The 26355-nt window shown below is 52.7% G+C and overlaps 1 long non-coding RNA gene across 1 annotated transcript; it reads right to left on the bottom strand.

The window, feature by feature from the left end:
• Positions 1 to 1320: 1320 nt before the first annotated feature.
• LOC143696583 (uncharacterized) lies at positions 1321 to 10185 on the bottom strand. The gene is made up of 2 exons (XR_013185982.1): positions 9787 to 10185; positions 1321 to 6563 (listed from the first exon to the last, which is right to left on the bottom strand). It is a non-coding gene; the product is annotated as an uncharacterized LOC143696583 (long non-coding RNA).
• Positions 10186 to 26355: the final 16170 nt, after the last annotated feature.

Genomic DNA, 26355 nt, shown 5'->3' with positions numbered 1-26355 from the left:
GGGGGAAGGGGGAGCTGGGAGCGGGGTCAGGGGGGAGTCCGGCTGGGGAGGGAAGGCAGAGGAGGGGAAAGTAGGGTAGGGTAGGTGGGGTAGAGAACGAGAGAGGGGCGGCCGTAGGGGGGGAGGGAGGGGAGGGCTAGGGGGGAGAGGGAGGGGGGGGGTTTGGGGGGGGAGGGTGTAGGGGGTGGGGGAGGGGTGGAAGGGAGGGTGGAAAGGAGAAATACACAGAAATACAACACAAGAGAAACGCAGGAGAAAAGAAACGCAGAGAAAAAGAAATATAGGGCCCCGGCCGGCAGCAACCTCCCTCACCCAGCGCCGAGGAGCAAATGGCTCAGCCGGGGCCTCCCCGCGCCTTAAATCCCCCAAGGCCCCGCCCCGCGCAGCCGCACTGGGGTCCCTCACACCTGTGCAGACCCCGCCCCTCGCACCTGTGCCGGCCCCGCCCCCAGGGCCCCGCCTCCCCCCCGCCCCCCGCCCGCCCATAAATCCCGGCGGATCGGCGCCTGTCCCGTTTTCTGCGCGGGATGCTCATCCCGGGAGGCGGCGGGAGCGTCGGTCGGAGCGCTGTGCGGAGATCCGGATCGGGGGCTGCTGCTGGTGCTGCGCGGGGTCCACGGCGCTCGGCTGGGACCGGGACGGGGATGGGGATTTAGGCCTGGGAATTCGTATCCTGGTCCTGCCGGTATTTCTTGTCGAAGCTGGGCCGAGCTGCTTCTTTCTCGGCGGGCAGGGTATGGGTGCCAAGGCCAGAGAATCGAGGTAGGATTGGGGCTGGGATCGGGACCACTATCGCTGCGGTCGGGAAAAGCCGCTCCGGGACAGGCGCTGCCGCTCCGGTTGCGGCCAGCGCGGGGCTGGGTCTCGCCGGGGCTCCAGGCACGCTCCGGCTGCGGCGGCAGGGAGCCGGTGCCGTGCCGCTGCCATGGCCGCCAGGAGGACGACGCTTCCCCGGAGCAGCCTCTGGATCGCGGCTGGCAGCGGGAAGGACACCGAGACCGCCCGTACCGGCCCCGGGACCCCATGGGCATCGCCGCTCGCTCAGCGCCGCCGCCCGCCCCGCGGGGCGCCCCCTGGCGGACACGGCGCCGCCCCGCAGCCCCCCCGGCCCGGTAACGCCACGAGCGCCGCGCTCCCCTACGAGCCCCAGCGCCCGCAGCCCCTGCTCCGTGCCCGCAGCCCCTGCTGGGGGCTGCAGCTTCCCAGCCACGAGCAGCCGCTCTGGGACGGCCGCTGGGGCCGAGGCGTTGCTGCTCCCGCTGCCATTGTGCCTGGGGTGGGACTGGAGCCCCAGGGAAACGCTAGGAAAAACCCCATGGGTTAAAAAACCAGTGCAAACGATTTGTTCTTTATTTCCAGAGCCGTGAGAATCATCAAGTCCAATGTGAGAAGTGACTGGCCCAGCTGTGCATCAAACCCAGAATTTTGGCCTTCTCAGCACCCTGCTCCAAACACCTGGGCCAATCCCAGGGCCGTTCCAAAGGCCCTGTGTGGGATGGCAATGACTGCTGCCACTAAGAGAACTCCTCTGCAAATGCAGCTCCTTCCCTTCTGCTACTGCTGCTTTGCACAGCAGCCCCTGCAATGGCTGTGGGGCAGAACTGGCTGGCACTCAACATGGCAGCACCAAACTCTTCCCCATAGCCCTGATTGTTCTGCCCTTGCCAGGATTTCCCCAGCAGCTGTAAATGTGCTCCCACAATGTCCCTTTGTTTCCCCAGGAAGAAGCCAACAAGACAAGCCCTGAGGGTTACCTTGCTCCGTGGCCAAAGCTCTTCTGGAGAGTGCCGGGGGGCGTTGCCTGCAGGTGAGTGTTGCCAGCTCCAAACCATGCTGGCTGCTGAGGCCAGGGCTGTTTTTCTGGCCCAGGGGCCTCGGTGTCTCCTGCTGGCTGCCAGCCATGCTCCTTGGTGTTCCCTGGCTGTGTCCCAGCTGGCTGGGAGCGCAGGGCAGGAGGAGGCCAGGAGCTCCTGAAAGGCAGCAGCACCTCGTGTCTTTGGCATCTGCAGGGGAGGAGCTGTGCCTGCACCGTGGCTCCTGGGCCAGGGGCTGCTCTGAGCAGGCCCCTGGAAATGCTTCAGCCCGGACAGAGACCACCAGCAGCCCAGCAGGACCCCAAGGAGCAGCTGGCATTGCTGGGAATGGAGGCACGGGCCCTTTGCAGAGGGGCTCAGCAGCAACTCCTGGCTCAGAGCTCCCACACAGCTGCCAGCTGTGGCCCAGCCACCCCAAATCCCTTCCCTCCTCCCCAGCCTGAGGCCATCGGCCATCAGCAGCATCAAAGCCAAGGCCATCTTCCCCCACAGATGTTCAATCCCAGGCAGCAGCCCTCAGAAGTACCTGAAAATCAGTGGGATGGAGTTCGGAGTTTTTCAGGGATCCAGCTGGAAGTGCAGAAGTGATGGAAAGCTTTCCCAGGTAGGTGCCACAGGAGGTGTGCTGAAGACAAAGCTGTGCATCCCTTTCCTGAGAGAAAAGAATTTGTAGAGGCCCCTGCTGAGGCTCTGAAAGGAGCTGAGCTTCTGCAGGGAGAGATGTCCCCCCCTGGGCACAGGGGCTGCCTCAGCTCAGGCTGGGAGCACATCTGGCCACTGCCTTCTCCTGCTCTAAACCATCCACTGGATCTTCTCCATCCTGGAGCTCAGGGGGGTGAAATGGGCTCCATTCCAGGCAGCTCTGGCCAGTGAGCCCAGGGACACCATTGGGCTGAGGGTTCTCAACAGCCACTTCTATGGAATAGAACCCTGGCCTTGGCCCTGTGCTGCTGAGCTTCCTTGGAAGCTCTGCTGGCTCCTGACACAGCTGCTGTCCAAGGCAGCAGCTCTGCATGGGAATGCCCACACTCCATGGGGCACTGGGAGGTTACTGCAGCGGGAATGGAGCAGGGAATTTGGGGCTATGGGTAGAATTCATCAGAACTGGCACAGCTGACAGGGAACCCCAAATCTGGGCACCACACAGAGAACAATCTTTGTCCTGCCCTGTCAGCTCCAACCCCTGGGCTGAGAAGTTTTGGGAATTAAATGGATGGAATGATACAAACCACAGCAAGTGGCATCACCCAGAGGGACAATCCGGGTCCCAGACAATTGCTCCACAATCCACTATGGGGGAAAACACCCTGTGCCTGCCAGGAGCTCTGACTCTGCTTCTCTACCAGCTCCTGAGCAGTGTCAGGGCCACCATGAGGGCCTTAAAATCCAAACAAACCCCCTATCCCACACAGTGAATAATCCAAATAAAGAAATGCATTCTTGTCATCAAAGCTCCAAACTGTGTCAAGAGCTCTGCCAACAAGTTAATGGGATTCCCAAGAATCTCATTAATGCTCTTGGTTTCAGTTTTATGTATTTTTAATCCCTCAGTGGGCAGCCTGTACATCTTATCCTGGGATTTAGAGGCTGAGCAGGGCTGGCTTTGGGTTGACCCCCACCTCTGGCCCCAGCCTGTGCAAACACACCTTGTGCCAGGCTGGGTGAACTCCTCACCTCAGCGTTTCCCTCCTAAATATCCCCTCCTTATCTCTCTGGAGATTCACTGACATTTTGCCCAAACCATGCACTCCTCACCTCCATGTGGCCTCCAAGTGTCCATTCTGTTCCTCACAGGTGCCCTGGTGCCACCGTGTTGGTCCCTTGGCCTTTCTCCAGCCCGAGGCTGCTCCTCTGCTCGCTCTCTGCAGTCTCATCCCACAGGGATCCTCTTCTCCCTTCCCTGCTGGCTGCTGCCAAGGAAGGAGGCCACAGGGAGTCTCCAGTGCTGCCCCCTCAGCCCTGGAGAGTCCTGGCTGTGGGCCCGAGGGGCCTGGGATTTCCCAGGGAAATTGTCTGCTGGTCTCCCTTCAATGACCTCAGCAATTCCCTCCAAAATGCCACCTCACTGCCCCTGACATCCCCTCACATTCCATTGCCCTACACAAACAGTTCTTGGATCCCCTCTAGATCACACCAGGTTTTCAGCCACATGAAGGGCATCACCTGTGCCCACTGCTCGTTATTCACCCAACCAAAATCAAGAGCAAATGTTGGTTGGGCTTTAATAACAACTTGAAAGAACTTTACAGCACAATAAATCACCTTTTTCTTCTGTGGGTTTTTTTTTCCCTTCAGCTGCTGGGCTTCCCTGTGAGGATGTGTGCTGAGCTCTGGGTGGAGGGGACTGTCAGGCTGAAGGGCTGTGGGTTTGTGTTCTTCTCCCTGGGCATCAGCCACTGCCCCAATCCCTTTGCCCAGGCTGTTCCCTGTGCCTGTGCTCAGGCTGGGGCAGCACAGGCAGACGCAGCTCTCAGCACTCCCTGCTCCAAACACAGCTCTGGCCTCCGCTGCAATCTGGCTCTGCTGGGAGGTTTGCTCCTAGAGAAATCCAAGAATTGCTCATGGCAATGTGGAGAATCAATCTCCACAAAGGGAGGTAAGGAATAAAATCCTGCTCTGGGAGCCCTTGGGATCTGCAGGGCTGCTGAGGGAAGGGGACATTCCCTGCCTGCAGTGCACACAGCCCCACCTGCAGCAGCCAGCCCAGCCTGCCAGCTGGGCTCTGCCAGCCCCTCTCTGAGCACCCTCCCTGTGCTGCTCCCTCTCGGTGCCTTTGGCAATCCCAGCCTGAGCCTGAGCAGCCCAAAGCTCTGGCTGGCAGCCCAGGGACAAAGGGACGCTCCCAGGGATGGGGCACATTCCCAGCAAACGCTCCCAGCAGGGCCCAGAGGCACCCCTGGAGCTCCTGGCTGGGGCTGGCAGGAGGGCACAGCCCCCAGCTGGGCTGGCAGTGACAGCAGTGACAGCAGCCAAGTGCCACGCTCTGGTGGCACAGCACAGACACCCAGGCCAGCACTGCCCGTGGGAGGGGCACAATGAATGCTGCTCCCTGTGCTGCCCCATGCCAGCAGGAAAGCTCCAGGGGCATGGAAACTCCTGCCCCTTCCCCCCAGCCCAGATGAGCACTCCTCAGCTCCCAACACCCAGTTCTCACCTCCAGCCTGCTCCCGGGGCTGCTGCCACCTTCCTGACAAGGTGCCAAAGGCCCCTGGGCACAGGGCTCCCTCTGTGTCTCAGGGCTTGGGCACGGCAGGGACCAGGCTGCTCCAGCAAGGACAGCCTGGAAGCAGAGCAGATGTCCCAGGGCTGGCAACGGGCTGGGGACAGCAGTTCTGAAACCCAGAGTGCTGAAAACAGCCCCCAAAGTGTTCTATGGTCACACCTTGAACATGGCTCCAAAGGGCAGCAGCTCTGGTGCCAGAGCAGCACCTGCACCATTCCCTGTGCCAGCCCTGGCTCACTGAAAAACAAAACAAATCAACCACACCCAGGCCTTGTTTGCACAATTCCTGATCCAAACCCTCACCTTTCCTGCCCAGCACTGAGGCAAATCTGACACAGCATTGAGAAGTGACCTTTGCTGAGAGCAGCCATCATCCCAGTCCTCCAGCCTTGGCAAGATTGTGCAGTGAATGGACCTCAGCTCTACTCCTAAACCTCAATTTCTGTCAGTTTTTGTTAGAAAGATACTGGACAGGAAATCATGCAGCAGAATTTGCAAATTGCACAAGGAATAACAAGGCCCAGAGCAAAGCCAACCACCCCCATCACTGCTGCACCCCAGTTCTGGGAGAAATGCTGATCTCATTTCTAAATACTGCCCTTCCCTCCCACTCAGTCCTTCCCTGCACATCCCTGCAGAGCATGGACTCCATCTTTTGCTGCCAACAGCACCTCTCCAGCCCAGAGCCCACTGCTCACAGACACAAACTGAGCAAGCCTAAGGCAATGTTCCCAGCAGCAGATGCAATTCCTGAACTCCCTTTTCCCTGGATTCTGAGCCCTTGCAGGAAACTCAGCTCAGCCCAGAGTCTGTTCTGCTTTCGCAGAGGGAAATACAGCCTGATGGGCCCCAGCTCTGGCACCACATTGCCCTTGTTCCTGCTGCCCTGGAAAGGCACAGGCAAAGCCAGTCCCTCAGAGCCCATCCCTGGGCCCCAGGAGAGCTGGAGCTGCTCCCAGATGCCAGGGCCCTGCAGGGCTGTGCTGACACGAGCACAGGCTGACCCCTGTGCCCAGCACCACCCCTCACTCTGCTCCCACGGCTCCCAAATGCTGCCAGCCCTGCCCCTGCCCCTGTGCCAGGGCCGTGCCTGCCCCCAGCCCCAGCAGAGGCTGTCACCCAGCCCTGCAGCGGCTGCCAGCCCTGGCAGAGCTGGGCATGCACTGAGAGCTCCCCAAGGAAGGCCCAGAGCAGCCCTGGGCTGCACAGACAATGCCCAAGCTGCCCTCAGGGCACAGCCAGCACCACAGCTCCAGCATCCCCAGGGAACTCTGGCACTGCCTCTGCACCTCTGCCCTTCTCCAGCAGGCACAGCTGGGGCTGGGCTGGCAGCAATGGCACTGCCATGGCAGCTCATGCCAGCAGAGAGGAAAAGGGGAGCCCTGTGTCCCTCTGACTCACCCCACAGCGTGGGCAGGACCAGAGCCCTCCAGCGCAGAGCCCTGCTGCTGAAGCCTCTTGCCTTTGGCTGCTCCAACACCAAAGCTTCGGGCAAACATGGGAGGAGTTGGATGATTTTTCCTGCCCTGAAAGAGAGGAGAAAAGAAAATTAAGTCCACTGTGGAAGTCCAAGGATCCCAGCTCTCCTAGCTCTGCTCTGCTGGCTCACTATGGGGTTTTACCCAGGAGAGGTGACACCAATTCAAACACAAACGTGTCCTTTGCCAGCACTTTTATTCCTGACTATTTCAGACAATGAAAGGATGCTCATTTTTCATCTTGCATTCTCTGCCTCATTTGAACAGAACCATTTTTATCCCAGAGCCCACGTGGCAGCCATTCCATCCTTTCCCATTGGACTTGGCACAAAGGAAGGGACACCCGGGATGCTGCACCACAAGAAATCCCAAAGAGAATCCCTTCCAAAACCTCCCAGGGAAAGGTTTTTTGCTTTTGGGACACAAGAAAGGCCTTGGGCCATTTGCACCCACATGGAAAGCCCACACTGAGCACTTGCTTTTAAAGATGTTGCACTTGAAGTTACAGACATGGAATTGCTTTGGGATTTGGCATTTCCTGCACCCACACAAACACATTCAAGGAATTAAGCACAGAGTCCTGAAGTTTGGTTATTCCAATGCTGTTTTGGTAGTGCCACTTGACACACCAAAATCCACAGCAACACTTCAAAAAATGCAAAGCAACTTTCACCCCCACAGCCCCCTTCCTTTCCATTTTGCAGTTTTGGGCTCCTCTTAAGAACAGCTTAAAGAAAAGAAGAGAAAAGGCCAGGACCTGCTCCCAGCCAGTGCCCCAGCCACCTGTTTGCCAGAGATTCTCCTTACAGCTGATGGCTTTTCTAAGAAAGCTCCAGCTCAGCCTTATCACAATCCCCTGGCAGCCCTCACCATGAGCCCCAAAGGCCAGGGCACATCTGTGTGCTGCCTCAGGAAGCTCAGGGGCTCTCTGGGTGACAAAGCCTGGTTTGGGCCCAGAGCTGACTCTGCTCCCTGCTGGCTGAACTGTGCAGCTGTGGGATGCAGCTGGGTGCTGCAGGGCAGAGTGTGTCACCCTCTGTGCCAGCCAGGCTCCAAAGGCAGCCCTTGGTGCCCCAGCAGCGCTGCTGGAAGTGCTGGCAGCGCTTGGCACAGATGGGATGGAGCCTTCCCACAGCTCTGTGCCCTGGCACCGAGGCTGGCACAGCAGAGAGGCCGATGGCAGCAGAACAAACCCAGCTGGCTTTCCATGGGCACTGATGGCACTGAGAGCCCCAGGCCAGAGCTGCTCCCTGCCCAGCCCAGGAGCTCCCAGTGCTGCTGCAGGGCACGGGCTCTGAGGGAACCCTGCAGCTGGGACAGGAACGCAGCAGCGACAATTCCCAGGCACAAAGAGATCCCCACCTGCTCCAGCAACTGAACCTCTGGGGCTCAGCCCCACGGGCTGTCCCTGCTCCAGGCAGGAGGAGCCACACAGCCCCCGAGGCTGGGCTCACCCCCTGCCCTGCCAGCAGGAAACAAGGGCTTCATGAAGCTTGGGGACACCTTCTGTCCCCAGAGGGCTCTGACACAACATCCAGCAGTGTGGATCTTTAATAAAGACACCTCGGACCTATCCTTGCCACACACTCGCCTTTGTTATTGCCTCACAGTCTCTGCTTTAAAATGTTTTGCTATTACAAGTGTTTAAACAAGACTGACCGTGAGCCCTGCACCCTTGCCGTGCTCCAAGCCCGAAGGCAGAGCTGGATATCCTCACACTCATCCAGCCTGAGGGAGCTGCTGCAGCATTTAAAACATTTACAAACCACCCCTGCCCTGAGGCTGTGCAGCCCTGGGAGGTGCCTGGGTGCCAGCCCAGCATTAGAGATGGGACATCAGGAGAGCGAGCAGACAACGCCCACTGCAGCCTCTGCACTCTCAGCGCTGCAGCTGCACGATCCTCACTGCTCAGCGACTCTCAGCTCTGATTCCAGGACTCCCGCCAGGAAACTGAGGGCCCTTTCCAGATGCAAATCCCCACAGAGCCACTGCTCTCCTCTACACCCACCCTCCTGCTCCACCTTTTACCCCTTTTTAGCCACCACCCCACCCAGGACACAGAGGAGGCTCTCGGGTGCCAACTGAGACCCAAATCGATCCAGGTGCCTCAGGAAATAAATACAAACCAACTCCTCCCTTCTAGGCTAACAAAATGTCCTGGTGCCCAGTTCCTGTTTCCTAAGGCAAAACCCACGGATCAGGGGAAAATGGCAAGTCCCAAACCCAACTAAACCCGGTTTGGCATCGGTTTCCATCAGGACCGTTCAGGTTTCCCAGTGCCCCTCAGCTGCAGCCACAGGAGCAGCTTCTCTCTGGGACCCAGGGGGGTGGGCACAGGGACACCCATCCCGCTGCTTCCCGGCAAACAGAGCTCAGCCCAGCCCAGAATGGAACAGAACAAATGCAGTTCTTGCCCTTGCCATTTATGTCTGAGCTCTGGCACGCTGTTATTGAGCACAAAACTCCCAAGAGGGGACAGTCTGTAACTACTGCTCTGGATCAAGGATCATCTGTCAGTTCGTGTATGCACTGCACAGCTTTCATAAACAGCACTGTAACAGACACTAGTTTAGACTATAATACTATAATAGACTATAATAGAGACTGTGAAATGTTCAAATGCTTTTACACGTAAGGAACTCAGAAAATGGTCTCAGATAATGAGGTGATTTCCCACAGCTGGGGACAATCTTATCTGAAACACAAGATAACAGAAACAGAAACCAGAACACTGAAAAAAAAAGGAAAAATTTACTGACCCTTGTTATCAAATAACGAGGGACTGAAAATAAGACAGGATGGCACCACAGGAAGAAATAAAGTATATTGGTTTAATCCACAAGATGGCGCGAAGGTTCCAACCAAGCAAAAGAACATCTAAACTGAAAAGGACTCTTGGAATATGTATAAACTCTAATGAATATGCACACCCCACTGCAATGGAACAGAATCTAGAGAACACGGTTTAAGGGAACCGGGTGCTCCTGGCAAACAGCCAAGCACCCCAGCGCTGCCTTTTATCCCTTAACAAACGTGTAAAAATTCTAGAGAGTGAACTCTGTTTCTCACCCAATAAAACGCTGTTCCCGCAGCTGGGACGAGCCCCAGCTTCATTCCACGGCACACGATCCCAGAGAGCCGCAAGGCCCGGGACAGAGCCGTGCCACCCGCAGCGGGTCCCACGCAGCAGCGCCCAAAGCAGCCCCGGCCCCCTGTGGGTGCCCCCGGCCCCGGTGCCCCCGGCCCAGCTCCCTCCCCTCCGGCCGCTCACCTGAGGGCACCGCCCGCTGCCTCCCGGCGCTGCTGCCGAGCCGAGGGCATTGTCCCCGCTCCTGGCCCAAAGGCCGCGTTCTGCGCTGCAGGGCGCGCTCCGGGGGACGCGGGGGCGGGCAGGGACAGGGTGAGCCGGGCTGCGGCGGCTGTCCCAGCGCTCTGTCCCCTCCCGGGGCTCAGGCCGGGGAGCGGGGCCCTGCCAGCGGCCGCCATTGCAGCGCGGAGCAGAGTCAGGTAGGGCCGAAGAGCCGAGTGTGGCCGAGTGGAGCCGGCGACAGCCGAGTGTGGCCGAGTGGAGCCGACAACAGCCGAGTGTGGCCGACGACAGCCGAGCCTACCCGAACGGCCGACTCTGGCCGCGATTTGCCGAATCCATCCGAGCTTAGCTGAGGTGAACTGAACGGAATGCGACGGAACCGCGTTCAGCCCAACCAAACTAGATAAGCCCGACCGAACTAAATAAGCCGAACCCACCTGAACATTACGGCATCGCTCACTCACCCATCTCTCAGTGTGGGCAGGCACCCTCAGCTCCAAGGAGCCGTGCAGAGCGAGTGCTCCGTCCCTTGGGAAGCACGGAGTGATCAGCCCCAGGGACAGGAAAGTACAGACAAATGCCGTGGTCAGCCCTGAGGATTCAGGAGGATTCCGAGCCAGTGGCCCAGAACCTGCCACAATTCTATCTACAATTGCAATGTAATTACAGTGGGACAGTGCAAGGCTGGAGTTCAGAGAGCTCGGCCGTTCCACCGGGGCTGGGGACATGACTGAGGGGGTTTTGTGTCAGTCTGATGGGCCTGAGCAGCATCGAGAACTAAAAGGAAATTTGACAGAATTGTTTTGAGACAGATTGCCCCAAAAACTTGGGCTGCTTCTAGGGGGACAAAAGATTGAAAAAGCTTTCTGTTGAATTCCTGTCAGAAAGTCCAGACCCACTGGTTCAGCTATGGAAGGGACGGATATGATGCACCACAGAAAGAGACAAAAGCAGAAAGGTAAAAAGGTCTATCTCCCATCCTTCCCCAAACACGCTCCAAGGAAAAAGTTTCAGACGATGAAATAACAAAGAACTGGTTCCTACCTCTGGAGTTCAGTCCTTATTTCTTTTTCTTTATTACTTTCACCCTCACTCTTCTTGTTTCTTTTTCTCCGTGTTCTCCTTTTCCTTGGATTGTCTTTTTTGCTCTCAGTCTTTTCCTTTTTCACTCTACCCCTAAGTTTTCACTTGAGGTCTAATCCTAACCACTTTCTTTTCCCTCTAACTCCTGTCCTTCTTCAGTTTTCCCACCCTCCTTTTCTTCTCTGTCTCCTTTTCTCTCTGTCTCTGTCTTCTTTTCTCTGTCTTCTTGTCTCTCTGCCTCCCTCTCTCTGTCTCTGTCTCTGTCTTCTTTTCTCTGTTGCAACCTTGTGCCTGAAAACCCCGTTGATGGTAGAATATTGCCTGGGCCTGTGATGGCACCTGTTGGGGGGAGCTGAAATCACTGTGGGGCTGGGACGTGGAATGAAAATGGAAAAGGTCCTAGATCTGAGCAACCTGTCATTTTTCTATCTGTTCCTTGGTTAATGTTACAAACATCTTTGTTGGCTGCCTTCCTTAGGAGCTAAAACGTGTCTTAAGGTTTAAGTGCCCGGTGAAACACGTGCTGACGTTTCTGATGGTGCTTACAGGGCTCGGGGGCACTGTGCATGTGGCCAGCTCTGCAGAATATTCCAGCAGCATGTCTGGAGGAGACAGCCTTTGAGCCTGCATTTCTTGTACCAGGGGCTCCTTTGCAGCATTTTCCACTGCGGCCTTTCACAGGTCTTGGCTGTAGTGTGCAAAATCTGATTTTCTGCCACTCCTTGTTTCCCCAGCTGTCACTTGCGTGTGAATCCGTGTGCGGACGAGTGCGTCTGTGGGCTGGGGTGAGCTCAGTTCTGCCAGCAGGAGTTTGACAAGACTGTCTGATGCAGGGCATCAGTTCACTCTGCAGTACCTGCATGGTTGCATCCTTTTCTCATGGTTTTGATTACAGAAAACCATCATGTTCATATATCTATAAAATAGATATTTTATAGCAGTTGCAGGTAAACTGTCAGGGTTGGTTTTTGAAATATTTTTTGAACTAAAATATTCTATAATTATGCATGTGATTTTTAACATTTAATACACAAGAGTAAATCTCTTGCTGGTTTTCGAGTCTTGCATTGATAGTCTGTGTGGTTTCTCTTCTTTACCTGTTCCAGGAGAATTCTTAGGAAACCTCTGTAGCCTTGAGGCAGTTTTGCTGTCTGTTCTCAATTGTTTTCTGAAAATCAGACCGTTCATTGTGCTGTGCAAAACACGTCTGAGCCTCTCATCACATGAATTCTGAGCACCCTGTGTGTTTGGCGCTCTGCCTTTTCCTCTGTCCTTCTCCATGGCCCACTCCTGTTCCTCTTTTATTCTGTGTACTCATTCCAGAGAGCAAGGAAAGAAGAAATGTGACCGGTTCCCACTATTGCTGTGTGAAGGCTTTTTTGAACGGCTGCTGTATTTATATTGCCTTTTTCCACTCCAAGTTTGACTTTTGCCCTCGTTTTTCGAGCTCTGCTGCATTGGGTGTCCCAAGGAGGGCGGGGTTCCTCAGCAGGGCTCTTAGGAGGCGGCGCTGATTCTGCTTTTTCTGAAGGCGTCTCAAAGCGTGCTACCAGAATGACAGTTTTGTGCCCTGGAAAGCTTTCCCTCAGTGCCATCAGCGCACGTCCGTGTCTGAATTGTGGAAGCAGACGGACTAAGAAAAGCCAGCACCCGGAGCAGATTTCTGTTGGCTCTGTGTCTGTGAGAAGCGGGCTGTGTGCTGGACGGGGAGAGGCGCTGTTGGAGAGTGGCATCAGCGCCAGGTGTGAGCTGTGAGGATGATGGGGGGCTCGGAGCAGCGCCAGGTGTGAGCTGTGAGGATGATGAGGGGCCGGCTCCTGCCGGGGGGGCGAGGCTGTTTTAGGGGGAGGCTTCGCCTCAGCTGCCTTTTGCATGGAGCTGCTGAGTAGAGGGGTTCATGGGGGGGCTCCCGGGGCTGTCTCATGGAAGGACTGCGAGAGCTTCTGGCAGCGTCTGGGCGAACACCTGGATACGCGCTTGGATCCGCGGAGCATCGCTTCAAGGAGGTGCCGAGGGACGAATCTTTGTGCCGGGAAGCAGCAGCCGAACGGGTGAGCGCGTGTGGATTTGGAGCGGGGACTTTGGTCCTTTCCCTTTTCAATTGGATCTTGGCAGTCCCCCCTCCCCGCTTCCCCAGGAACAAAAAGGGAGCTTGTGAAGACAAAAGAAATGAAGGAGAGGCGCTACTCTCCTAATATTGTCTGTGTTTGAACTGGGGGGAATCCGCTTTCGCTTGCGGTTCCAAGGATGTCGGTTGAAGGAAAAGCTGCCTTTTCCCGGCTGTTAGGGGTATCCCAGGGGTGACAGGGAATCCCTGCGTTCCATTTGAACGGGAATGGGCAAAGTATTGTTGTCATCGGATGGCTTTGATTTGAAGGTAGCCAGCCCATTTTCATCATCCTAAGGTTTAAATGGAGGGGACAGCGCTGGTGTCCCTCCTTTGCAAGGGTTTGAATGGAGGTCAAAATCCCCCTTTGCACATGGCTTGCAGGATTTCATTGGAGGAAAGCCCCTTCTTTTCTGCTCTCCCAGGGGGTGAACTTGAAGGGGAGAAGCCATTTCTTTGCCCTTGTTGAAGCGAGGTGAGCGCCGCCCGCGGCGTCAGTTTCGGGGTTGAGTTGCGGGAAGCCGCAGCTCTGGCGGCGTTTGCAGGGCTGCAGTCGGGCTGTGCCGCTGCATTTGAGGGCGCTTCTTGTGGCCGCGGCCCGGCCCGGAGCGTTGCCGCTCGGGAGCGCTGCCGGCCCGGGCCGGGCGGGTGCCGAGGCGCACGGGGGAATTTGGCGCGGCAGCGGCGGAGCCGCTTTGCCGGTGCGAGGCGCCGTGCGGAGCCGAGGGCAGCTGGCGCCGGGCCGGCCAAGGGCGGCAGAGGCGGCGCGGGCGCTGCTGCGCCGGCCCGGCCGGTGCCGGCCGCTCTGTCCGCTCCGGGCGCGGGGCTCGGGCGCCGCCGGGGCCCCCCGGGCAGGGGGAGCGGGCGGGGGTGGGGGGGTCTCCGGGGCGGCGCCGCCCCTGCGCGCCGGAGCAGCCGCCGGAGGAGCCGCTTTGCCGCCGGGAGCCGCGCTCCGTCCGGGGCCGGCAGCGCGGGGTTGGGCTGCCGCAAGTTCTTGGGTGTCGTGGTTCGGAGGTGGCTTTGTAGGGATGCATCGCACGGGTTTGTTCTGGTCGCAGCGGGTGTGCGCTAAGGGCTATGGCGTTCTTCCTGACCGGTACGGTTCTCGGTTCTTCGGGTGGTGACGATAAAGGTTTGGTTTGAATCGAGTTCTGTAGTCGGATATTTTTTTTGCCGGGCTATTCTGTTTTTAAAGGCGTGCAATGGTTTCTACGGGTCGTTGCGTGAAGCAGCGGCTCGGATTTTAACTCTGTCGCCGTGGCTTTTATTAGCGTGGGCGTGTAGCGTTTGTTTCGGTGGGTTCGAGGTGGCGTCGTGTCGTTAATAGCAGCGGGGTTTTTAAAATCTCTCTAATTGCGTTTGTGTTTCTCGTCTTCCAGGGCTTTTATTTCTTTGGTTTGTTTGATTGTAGTGTATGTTTTATTGTTATGGATCATTTGGGAGATCTTGTGAATGGTTACGTTTCTCTTTCGGCTTTGTGTTTATTTCTGGGTGGTATTTTTATTTTGATCGAATGAGGCTCTATGCGTTTATTCTTCAGTTGGGAATAATTTTTTTGACGTAAATTAAAGTTGATTTGGTTTGGGTGACTTTTGTTTTACAAATTATTTTCTTTTTTTTTTTTTTCTTTTTTCTTTTTTTTTCGTTTCTTGTTGTCCTTTGACGTATTTGGTGGTTATTGATCAGTTTTATTTTTGGGAACGTGGGTGTTTATATGGTGGGACTTTTTAAGTAGTTTTTTTATTTGGGTAGGTATTTTCTTATATTTTACTGGCTGAGGTTTTTTTTTTTTTTTTTTTCTATTTCGTTCATTAGTTCGCTTTCTAAAGTTCTTTTGACAGAGTATTGCTTATTCTTTGAGTTAGTGTAGATGGAGATTTTTGGTTAGTTTTTAAACTAACGTTCAGGGTCAGTGGCACTGATTGGAGTTGAGTGAGTTGGTTTGGGTTCTTTTAGAGGTTTTTGTGATTTGCTGCGTGGGTTTCTCCAGGGTTTTCTTTTCGTTTGGTTCCATTTTTCTGATGTGATGAGAACTGTTAGTGGAAAGAGTGTTGTGTGTTTTTTTCGCTGGCAGTTGTTTGGCTGGTGGAGGTATCTTGATGGTTTTGGAAGACATTGGTGGGAATTCGATGCTGTTTGTTTTGTCATTGCATTTAGGAATTGGATTTTAAATGTAAAATTCTAAGGATAGCTATCTTTAAACAAGACAAGTAGGTGTGTAGAAATGGGAATAAACTTTTATTTTGATCTATTCGATCTCTATTTAAAATTTAACAGTTAACATAAGTCATGGTGTATTCCAATAAGATATTGTAGTTTTTAATAGAGTATTGTGTATGTTGATAGATATATCAATAGAGATGATAAATATAAACACAACTCAAACGAAATTTTAAATGTAGAAATGTGTTTCGAATCTTTGCAGATATATATATAAAATTATTAAAGGATTGTAAATATAAAGTGACATAAATCCATACAACACGTAATACAAGTGATACTGTATGTATCTTATGATGATATATTATAGCAAGTAGCTATAAAATAGCTCTAAATATAGTCCATCACTATGATATAATATCTAAAACATTATAGGTATGGTAAATATAAATACAACAATATTATTAAAAGTAGTTTAAAAGAAAGGATGGTTTTGTTTTTTGTTTGGCAAAAGCAGGGGTTTTATTATAAAAACTACAAATACAAATAATAGAAAGGTAGAAATCTAATTGTAAAAATATCTCATGAATACATCAAGATGGATATAAAAATTGAAAATATTAGAAAAAAGAAGTTGTAGCAGTAGATATGGTACATAATAAAAATAATAATTTATCTATATGATGTGAATGATATATATGTGATATGTAATTATGAATAGAATGCATCAGTATAAACGGTGACTATAAAAGTGAATATAATTATGCAAGCTCTAACTATAACACTATTTCAATATAGTTTAAAAGAAGGGTTTTTTGGTATTTGTTTGGTTAGAGATGGGATTATTTTTGGAATAATAAAAGTATGATGGAAATGTAAATCGAAGTATAGAAATTTACAATCAATATATACTGATATGGATAAAACCACAAAATATGAATAAATACAGATAATAGGAATAGACATAATAGATTGTATAAATGACGTAACACATCACTGTCCGGTCTAAATATGTGTGTGAATAGAACTAGGAAAACTAGAACTATAAAATTTATTTAAAGAAGGTTTGAAAGAAAGGGGGCTTATTTGGTTCTTGTTGGGTAAGAGGCAGGTTTTTGGCATTTATTTTTAGAGGAGTTTTTGGGGGGGATGGCCCCTGTTCTTTTTTGCCGCCTTGGCCGCCCGCAGCCCCGCGGCGCGCGGCGCCCCCGGCTGGGGTGGGTGGCAGTGCTGCCGCCTTGTGGGCAGAGCGCGGTACTGCAGCCCGCCGCCGCCAGGCAGCCCTCTTGGGCGTGGCGCGTGGCGGAGTTTGTTTGACCGTCTCAAAATGGCGGCCAAAAGGGCGGGCAACCGGAGGCCCGCGGTGTGTGTATCAGGACTGCCTGCACGGAACACCGGCGCGGTCCCGGCGGGATATTCTCTTGCGTTTCAGGTGTACCCGGCGCGGGCTGTAGGGTCAGCGGCGCTGCGGGCGGGCGTATTTTGGCGGGTTTCTGACCGGCATCTGAGTAACCGCCTCTCTCGGCTGGGGGGGGAAGGGGGGGAGACCTTTCTCGGCCGCCATCATGGGAGCGGCGCGTCGCCAATGTCGAGGAGTTTGTTTGACCTTCTCAAAATGGCGGCCAAAAGCGCGGGAAAATCGCGGACCCGGGAGTCTGCCGCCCTGTGGCCAGAGCGCGGTACTGCAGCCCCCCGAGCCAGCGCCCTGCCCCTCGCCGCTGGCTGCCGGGGGCGGGGCAAGGACGCGGCTGCCGGGCGGGAGCGAGGGGCGGGCGGGAGCGAGGGGCGGGCGGGAGCGAGGGGCGGGCGGGGCGGGCTCGGTAAATGGCCGGGAGGGGTGAAAGACGTTCAGGAGTGCAAAAGGGACACGATGGCTGAGAAGAATGGCCGGGGGGGGGGCGGCCCGGCGGGGCCGCTTTCGGCGGGCGGCGGAGGCGCGGTCGCAGCGCTCCGCGGGCCGGGGGCAGCGAGCGGGGGCGGGCGAACGCCGTCGGAACGGGGCTGCACCCCCCCCCCCGAGCCCGCGCACGCGCCTCTCCAGGCGGCGGAAGCGACGGCGGGCCGGAAAATCCCGGCGGGGCGGCGGCGCTGCCCGCCCTTTCTGCCGCCAGCTTTGCAAGGTAAGACCGCCCGCCCCGCCCCGTCCCGCCGCCCTCCGGTGTCTGTAAACTTCTCTCTGGCTTCGCAGGTCCGTGCTGGAGAGTGGGAGAAAGGTCCCTGCTGCTTGCCGTGTCCTCGGTGGGCAGAGATCTCTGACCTTGCCTTGGATGGGCTGCTGAGGATTGGATCCATGGGGATGTGCTTGGATGCATTTAGTGACCTTTACAGATTTCTTTCCCCGCTTTTTTCAGTTCCCAGAATCATGGAAGAATTCAGGTTGCAAGGGGCTCTAAAGATCACCTCATTCCAAGGCTGCTGCCGCCGTGGGCAGGGACGTGCTTCCATCGAGCAGCTTGCTCAGAGCCTCATCGCAGAGCACCGAGGGGCCTTGAGCACTTGCAGCGATGGGGCAGCCCCAGGACCTCTGAGCAACCTGTGCCCTGTGCCAGCCAGGTGCCAGAGGAGGAAGGAAGCCCTTCCCACCTGGAGCAGAGGCTGCGTAGCCTTGTGTCACCGAGCGTGTGAGACAGAAAGGCCCTTCCTTTCTGGAGGGGTAACAACACTCAAAGCTCTTTCTCGGGACAAGCAGAGCAATGGAAGGCCAAAGGAGCCTTCAGTTCTTCCAGCAGCTTTGGGAACAACTTGAAGGAGGAAAAGCAGAGCCAATCTCTGAGAAGGGACGTGCGAGCTCTGGCGAGGACGGCTGCTCCCCCTGGCCTTGGTGTGGGACCTCCTGAGCTGCCATTCCTGTGGTGGGAGTGTTTCTCCTCTCCTCCAGCCAAGCCAGAGACCGCCTAGGGAAGGAGCAGGTAAGGTTGAAGCACTGAGATCTCCCAGGTAAGAAGTGACACGGCAAGAGGAAATGGCCTCAACTTGCAGCAGGGAGGGCTTAGATTGGATTGGAGGGAAAATTTCTTCACTGAAAGGGTGGTCAGGCATAGGAGCAGGCTGCCCAGGGAAGTCCCCATGCCTGGAGACATGTCAAGGATGTCAAGATGTGGTGTTTAGAGACCTGATTTGGGGGGCAGCAGCTGGGCTGGATGTCCTTAGAAGGCTTTTCCAACCGCAAGGATCCTATGGTTCTGGAAAGCCTTGACCCCTCTGGCTCTAGCACAGCACCTGGATGCTGACAAAATGAGGCTGGTCCTAGAGCCTGGAGGTCCCTGTGCCACAGGGAGAGGACAAGCCGGTGTCACCTGCAGGGAGGGTCTCGTCCCCAGAGAGCAGCCAGTGACTGCGTCCCTGCCCGGGGCTCTGGGTGCACCCTTGGGGGGGGGACTCACCTGCCCTCCTTGCTGCTCTCATCCTTATCCCATATGGATTTAGCAGCAATCTTCTGTCTTTTCTTTCAAACTGTCCTTGGGAGAGTTCCAAGAGAGGGTCATTAGTTATTTCAAAGCCTACATCTTTTACCTATTGGCACTGAAGAGAAAAGACACAAACCTGCTTTGCATCCTTCTGCCTGGAAGTCCTTGTGACACAGGGAAGGGAGGAAGGGGCTGGCCGGGGTCAGCCTCTGCTGAGCCTCAGCTCTGGCTGCTCCTGCTCACAGGGTAAAGCCAAAAGCTGTCGTGATCAAAAACGCAGGCCACCCTTCTGACCTGAGTCACAGGGGCCGTTTCTTCTGAATGACTCAAGATGGGAAATCATTCTTGGAGCTTCAGAAGAAAAAAACCCCAAAACCGTAGGTACATTTGTAAGAGTGTGTACGTACGTCCATTTCCTTGCAGGCAGCAGGGTGAGAAAGGGTGTTTATTTGAGGGCCCCCCCACACAGGGCTTTTCAGAAGCACAGCAGAGGCATTCCCATGTCTTCCTCACACAAGGTCCACTGCACTCACAGGAATGCCATTGAACTTTGCTTTTCTCTAACCCAGGTGTCACTCATAATAATGCCCACAGCCTTGGAATCAGGATGAAGGTGGAGCCTGAAGGAGCCAGGCACACTCAGGAGAGGGCCAGTAGCTGACTTGCTGGGATTTGGCCCACATAACTCTGAACTCATACTTTGGTTTTGGTTTTCTTTATTGTAGCTGACCAAGAGGCTAACAGGCGATCACGGGGCCCTCCGAGGCAGACTCATTTCAGGTGCAACGTGGATTCACATCGCCGATCATCCAAAAGATAAGTCTGGGTCACGGCCTGGAGAAGGGAGAGCAGCGGGTTGGGAGTTCCTGGGACAGATTGAAAAATTAGCAGAGGGAAAAGCAATCTTGTCCTAGGGGCCTCTTAGGACAGCTAAAGGGAGAGACTCCACATTTGATGGCAGCGTGCAGGCGGGCAGGGCAGAGCAGTTCCGGTCCACGTCGTGTTGTCGGGTGTACCGTGTTACCTACTGTGTCTTTGGGGTCCCTTTTGCCTTTTCCCCTCGAGGCCCTCACCACAAGCATAATGTGTCGTGTTTAACGTCCCCCCGTTGGTCACGTTCTGTGTCACGGGTGTCTGCACATGTTTGTGCCGGAGCTGCTCTGCCCTGCCGCAGAGGCTGCTGCAACAGGACAAGGCTCAGGGACACGCAGTTTGTGGGGTGTGGCCGGACTCTAGATGATATTCCTAGATAGACAGAAGATGTTTGGAGCTGTGAAGATATCCTGCAGCCCTTTGACGTTTGTCCTCGCTTTCTTTCAGATGCAGAAGGATAAAATCCAGGGCAAAATCCATCCACCCATCCCGAGTGAGGAGGTTCCCCCGAGCAGGTCAGTCACTGTTTGTCTCTGCAGGGAGAGTGTCAAGTGTGACTCTGTTACAGCTCTGTTCTTTTTCTTTTTAGGAAGTAAAGCTGGACATCAGCAGGCAAGGTGAGATGGGCAAGGTGAGCATTGAGTAGCGTACAGGAGCAGTTGTTATTGCTCCAGTCTCACTTTGCGGTGCAGCTCTAAGCATCCGTTCCTGTTTCTGCGCTTCAGGCAATCCACTCGGAGTAGGCCAAGCCCCAGTCACCAACCGGCCGACGCGCTGGGTTTGCCGCTCTCCCGAGCCCTGGGGAGGAATCCCGGGACTCGGCGATGAAGCCTCTGCCTTTTCTGTTTAAAGGTGTCACCAGGGTAGCCTTCAGCAATGGCCGAGGAGTTGCGGTGAGTCAGGGAAGTAGGGAGGAGGAGCGAGGCTCCGCTCAGGTTTCAGCAGCGCCACATCCCCTCGTCTCCTCTTAGCCCAGGCGTGCCCCACGACGATGGCGTCAGCCTCCGAGTGCGGCTGAAGCGTGCGGCCCCGGGAGCCGGGCATTCTTGGGAAAAGAGTGAGTGGCAGAATTGTTGGGTTTTGGCCAATGTGCTGCTGAGGTTATGCATTGATATTTTGTTTTCTTTATTGGAGCAGACGAAGAAACAACAGGAAGTTGTTTAACAACAGTGCCAGCAGGACCTTCCCAGATGTCGAGGCAGCCTTCCCTTGCACCTGACACAGACCGGCATCCCCAGATGTCTGAGAGATAAGTAGAGGGCTACGACCCGCAGAGGGGATGAAAGCAGGGTGCTGGTTTGGGAAATACTGGGATGGGTTTTTGAGTCCACTTTGGAGGTGGGGGGGTGTCCATGAAGTGGCCCCTTAGGCCCCATAAAAGCAAAGTCTCACTTTTGATCCCAGTGCTGAGGTGTGCAGGGCAGAGCGGTCCCAGTGTGTATCATGTCCCTTGTCTATTGTGCATTATCTGTTGTTTGGGTATCTCATGTCTCTTACCTTAGGCCTTTGAGGGGCCTGTCAGAAACCTTGGCATTGTTCTTATCCTCTGTGATCTCTGCATTTCTTGGCCCGGCATCCATGCCCTACAACCTTTGCCTGGGGAGCTCAGACATGTATCAGAATTGCATCTCTCTTTGGAAGCATCCGGTCAGATGTCTTTTCAGGTCTTGTTCTGAGCTGTACGGACAGCTATGCCCTGCCAGGATCCATTATGGCAGATTAGAGCTTGAAACAATGTGAGGACAGGTAGAGGCTTCTGACTGTAGGATTCTCGGGCATCCATCTCTTCAGTTAATGGAATAAATCATTCAGTTAGCATCTTGTTCCTTCAGTGTTTTCTGAGCCACGTCAGCTTGCCATCAGTCTCACCTCGGTCGTCTCATTTGGCATGCTCTCGGTGCTCGCAGTTATCCCTTTTGCCAAGAGATTTCTGTCTGTGTTGTGTCTCCATTGTTTGTGGTGTCCTGTCTGTCCCGTGTCACGGGTGTCAGCACACACATTTGTGCTGGAGCTGCTCTGCCCTCCTGCGTAGCCTGGTGCAGTAGGAGAAGTCCCTGGGAGTTTGTAATGTGGGGTGTAGTTGGACTCTAGATGGGATTTGTAGATGGACACAAGATGTCTGGAGCTCCTAAGTTGTCTCTGTTTCTCTGCGAGCCTCTCAGGGACCCTGGGCCAGTCCCGAGTCGGCAGACACCGGGGTTGGGAGCCCCGACACGGCCGAGAGCGGGGAGACACTGTCTGTGCCCCGAGGGTGCTGAGGGCACCTGGGCTGGGGGGAGACACTCTCTGTGCCCCGAGGGTGCTGAGGGCACCTGGGCTGGGCCCCTGTGCAGCACAAGAGACACCAGAGACATTGGTAGATGATAAAGGGCCGACTCTTAGCAGGGGTTAATCCAAGGTTTTATTAGGATCCCAAAGGAGCTCCTGCACCTCAGGGGCCTCCTGCCAAGCCCCAGGGAGATGTGCCAAGGTCACGTTTAAAGGGAGGTGGAAACTGAAAGTAGATAACATTTTACCAACCATTAAGTGACCCTAAGGGATGGATGCTGGGGGACAGACATACAGGACAGTGTATGGGGCAAGGCTTGGGGGGCTGACCCCTGGCCTCTGGCTGATCACTGGACGACTTGGACCGAAACTTCTGCATGGAGGGGATGGGAGGCTGAGTGATTGACAGAGAGCCAGGGTGGGGGTTTGGGGATGATCTCATCCCGGGAGAGGGATAACACAGGGAGAAGGAGGGGGGTACAGTTTGGGATAAACGATTTGGGAAAAATATGGGGATACAAAACAAAACTACTTCAAAGTATTACAAAGTATAGAAATGCACTACAACAGCTATGAAATAGATTTTGTGTTTACTCAAGCTTCTAAAGTCAGTCCACGTTAGGAAATGCGTAAGGCAGGAGTAAGAGTAGCCCACTTACTGAAATGCAGTGACTGAGAGAGCAATGACTCTGTCCAGGCTCCTGATTTCCGAGTCCTCCATTAGAGCCTGCTTTCCTTTCACAGTTCTGTCCTCCGTGGTGATGCTGCATTGTTGTGGCAAATAAAGCCTCTGGTATTGCAGAGCTGTGAGCAGCCACTTAGACCAAGAACAAAGCTTTAATCTTCACGTTTTGATAGTCATCCTCTGCAGTGCTGCATTTTGGGAATAGAGAACGGGTTTGTGCTATTTTTAGGTGCATGGAATTACAGTAACATAAATGTCTTCTTTTCAATTTAATGTGCTGTTAGCTAGTGGTTGGTTTGATAGTTCTGTGCTTGCTACAAATCTCTGTGTGTTCGGAGGTGAGCAGTAAGAACATGGAGTTTGGCACAAGCGTGAAGGAAATTAATGTGGGTTTTTTTACTTGATAAAGGAGAAAAAGTGTGTTGATCAATAAGCAGCAAGTCAAATCCAAAACAGAAGAGTGCTCTATGCTATGTAAGTGTTTATTCCAGGTGATGCAGTCACAGACAAACAAATTGAATAGTTATTGGCAATGTAATGTTGAAAATTTTGGGAATATATCCAGTCAATTCCTAAAATATTGCTGCAGTTTAAATGTTGTGAGGGACATGATCAGCAGACTGTTTCTTTTTAATTCTTGTTTGTCTGAAAACCTGTAAGAATCAGGATTTTTCTGTGATATTCTCGGTTCATGCAGAGTTCATTGATTCAAAGGTACATGGCATGCAGAGTCCTGCAAGGCCTGAGAAACAGCTGCATCACACCTGGTGGATGTCCAAGAGTCTGCACAAACAGCAGGGATGAACTTTAGGATGAACTTGCAATTGATGAGCTCTGTTGTTCTGTCAGCTCAAGAGAGCACACACCCCCCTCCTTTCCAAGGATGAACATTTAATATGGCTCACAAAGTGTGCTTGCTTTTAATTTTCTGTGCCATTACCCATTCCAGCATGCTGCTTGTCCAGATCTGTTGGAGGTGAGCAGCTCCCAGCGTGAAAGGCTGATTTCTCAGATTCTCAAACTGCCTGGGGCTCAATGGCAGGACACCCCAAATTCACTTGAGAATGTATCTGAGGTTGTCCAAATGCTTCCTGCACTCGGGCAGGTTTGGTGCTGTGACTGCTTCCCTGGGGAACCCGTTCCTCAGGAGAAGGTAAATGGCTTGCTAGGGTTTTCACAGTCAGCATTGAGCTTTAATGCAGGTTTGATAATGCCCAGTACAGCATAATAGCCACAGGAGCATTATTCTGCATCAGAGCAAAGACATTGCTGGATTTGTGGAGAGATCCAGAATAAAGGGACTTTATTGTCCCAAAGGGAATTCTGAGCGATACCATAATGTAAATAGAACATAGGAATGCTAATAAAGAATGAAGTGAACATTGCTTTCAGTTAATAATCATTGTGAACACAATATTTATACTCCACATATTGTGTTTTCTCATGCAGTGGTCTTTAAACCAGAGAGATAATAGCTGTTGATCTAAGAGTTATTATACTTTAATTAGGAATGATTCTTCTCTAGAGCTTTTACTTGTCTTTGTTCTAAGAGCCAAAGTTGTTGAACTTTTTAGTCAAGACAGAAACCAGTTGTCAAAGTTGAGAAAGAAAAATGGAAAGAGAAAAATAATGCCTTTTACTCTTAGTTCTCTTTTTTTTCTTGCAATATTGGTAGAGAATATTCATGGAAAATACTTAGGCTTTTTATTTATTTTCCTGGAAATAGAAGACAGGTGCCTTGTTTTTTGTTACAGTAAAATAATATACTCTTATGTAGCTATGACACTTCATTTTGTGGCTTGTTACTGTTAAACAGTGCCAGGATTCTGATGGCAGTCATGTAGGCTAAATAGTTATATCTGAAATTTTTTTATTGCTAAATAATTCATGGTCCTTCTCCTTTTTATTTGCCCCCTTTTAGACTGACTATTTGAGAGTTCTGAGTAGCCGTGTGAAGGCTGCTCCTGTTTTACTCAAAGTGTGGTATTCGCATTCTCTGAACAAAGAGAGATTTAATTCTCTCTCCCAGGACTTTTCCTGGGGAAGGCAGTGAGAAACCTCAGAGAAGAAGAGAAAACAATTCTTATCTCTACTTGCTGCTCCTGTTTGGAACATGTGGAATGTGTCGTGGAGATGGTTTGCCAGAAGTGATTTGTGAGCTGGACACCAGCGAGGGTTGTTTGGACTGATTGGCCAATTGGGTCAAAGCTGTGTTGTGACTGTCTGCAGAGAGTCATGTGTTTTTCTTTAGTAGTATTTGGTATCTCTTTAGTGTAGTTTTAATATGGTATTAGTGTAATATAGTACAGCTTAATAAAGCTTAATAAAGGATTTGTTCAGCCTTCTGGAATCATGGAGTCAGAGCACATCATTCCCCGGATGGGGATCGCTCATCTACGACACAAAGCGCGGATTTTTACACCTTGTCGAGCTGGCATCTCTTGCTGACGCCCAATTCTTGCCCTTCTACAGAGGAGCTCAAGGAGAAGCTGCAGCAGTATGTTGATGAGGTGAATGCCCACGAGCCAGGTTTCATCAAGGCTGTCCGGCACAGCAGGCAGGAGGGGCTGAGCCGCTCCCGAGTCAGCGGCTGGAGAGCAGCCACAGCGCCGGTCGTCGCTCTCTTCGATGCCCACGTGGAATTCAACGTGGGTTGGTGTGTGCCCCTTCCATTCTCTCACCCAGGGACCTTTGCCAAGCACTGGTGGTAAATTACTGACTGGCATTTAGAGGGTGAGTTAGAATTTTGAGCTTTTTAATGAAAATTCAGACATAATCATGGACACAAGCAGGAAAAATGTGTTTGTGCTGTGTAAGATGATCTAGATACATTTTCATGGTTTGAGTAATCTGCTGGTCTAATTACAAGGTAGTTAAATCATATTAGAAAACTGCACATTAAAAATCTCCTCCAGTAATGTAGCCCTTTGCCCATGAGGGTGAATGTATCTTCTTTTCATTAAAAAAGATTATGTTTCTTTTACATTCTGCAGTGTAAACAAAGAAGCGTTTTTTTGGTTATTTTGGCCACTCTGCAAAAGTAAACATAACTAAAATAATGTATTTTACCGTGTTCAGTCTGGATTTAATATCTCCCTTGCTCCTTAAGTAAAAGTGAGGTAAAAAGGCAAGAGCTTCTGTCTCTAGGATAGATCTATTATTAACTCTGCTCCTGATGTCCTTGATAGTGTTGCGAGCCTGAAGTTGTCATTACTTGGTAGCAAGGGTATAAATGCTCTATGATATGCAGATACTCATTTCTTCCATCCACCAGCTCAAATCAAGGTTAACAACAGAGCCTCCTAGAGAATATGTTGCAGTGTATTATTTTGGGGCAGAAAGGGCTCTGAATGGGTAACAGCTTTAGACTTTGCTCCTTCTGAAAAATACAGCATTAGCTGCTATATTGTTTATTTGGTGGTGGACTAAATACTCTTTAAGGGCTCCTTCCAAACCAAACTACTCCATGATTTCCATCAGTGCTATGCTTGCAGTGGTGTAATCTTAACAGTGTATTTCTTTTTTTTTTAGGGCTGAACCAGTGCTCACCAGGATAAAAGAAAACAGGAAAAGAGTAATTTCTCCATCATTCGATAACATTAAGTATGATAATTTTGAAATAGAGGAGTATCCCCTCTCAGCACAAGGCTTTGACTGGGAGCTGTGGTGCAGGTATCTGAACCCTCCTAAGTCCTGGTGGAAACTGGAGAACACAACTGCTCCAATAAGGTAATAAATAACTAAATTACAGTGTCTAAAAGCTCTCCTGGGTGTGACAGGGGGCAAGTGGGCTCAGCTGTGTGATAGGTTTTACTGACTGTAAACTTCAAATACTTAAATGTCCTTGATGCCTACACAGTCATCAAGAAAACTCCTGTTTTCAGTAGATGTTTTTAAAGGAAACTTTTGTTTTCAGTAGATCTTTTTAAACAGGTTTCCTGCCCAAG

This window comes from Agelaius phoeniceus, chromosome W (genome assembly GCF_051311805.1).
Source record: "Agelaius phoeniceus isolate bAgePho1 chromosome W, bAgePho1.hap1, whole genome shotgun sequence".
Lineage (NCBI taxonomy): Eukaryota > Metazoa > Chordata > Aves > Passeriformes > Icteridae > Agelaius > Agelaius phoeniceus.
This window is presented reverse-complemented; position numbering and strand designations above follow the sequence as displayed.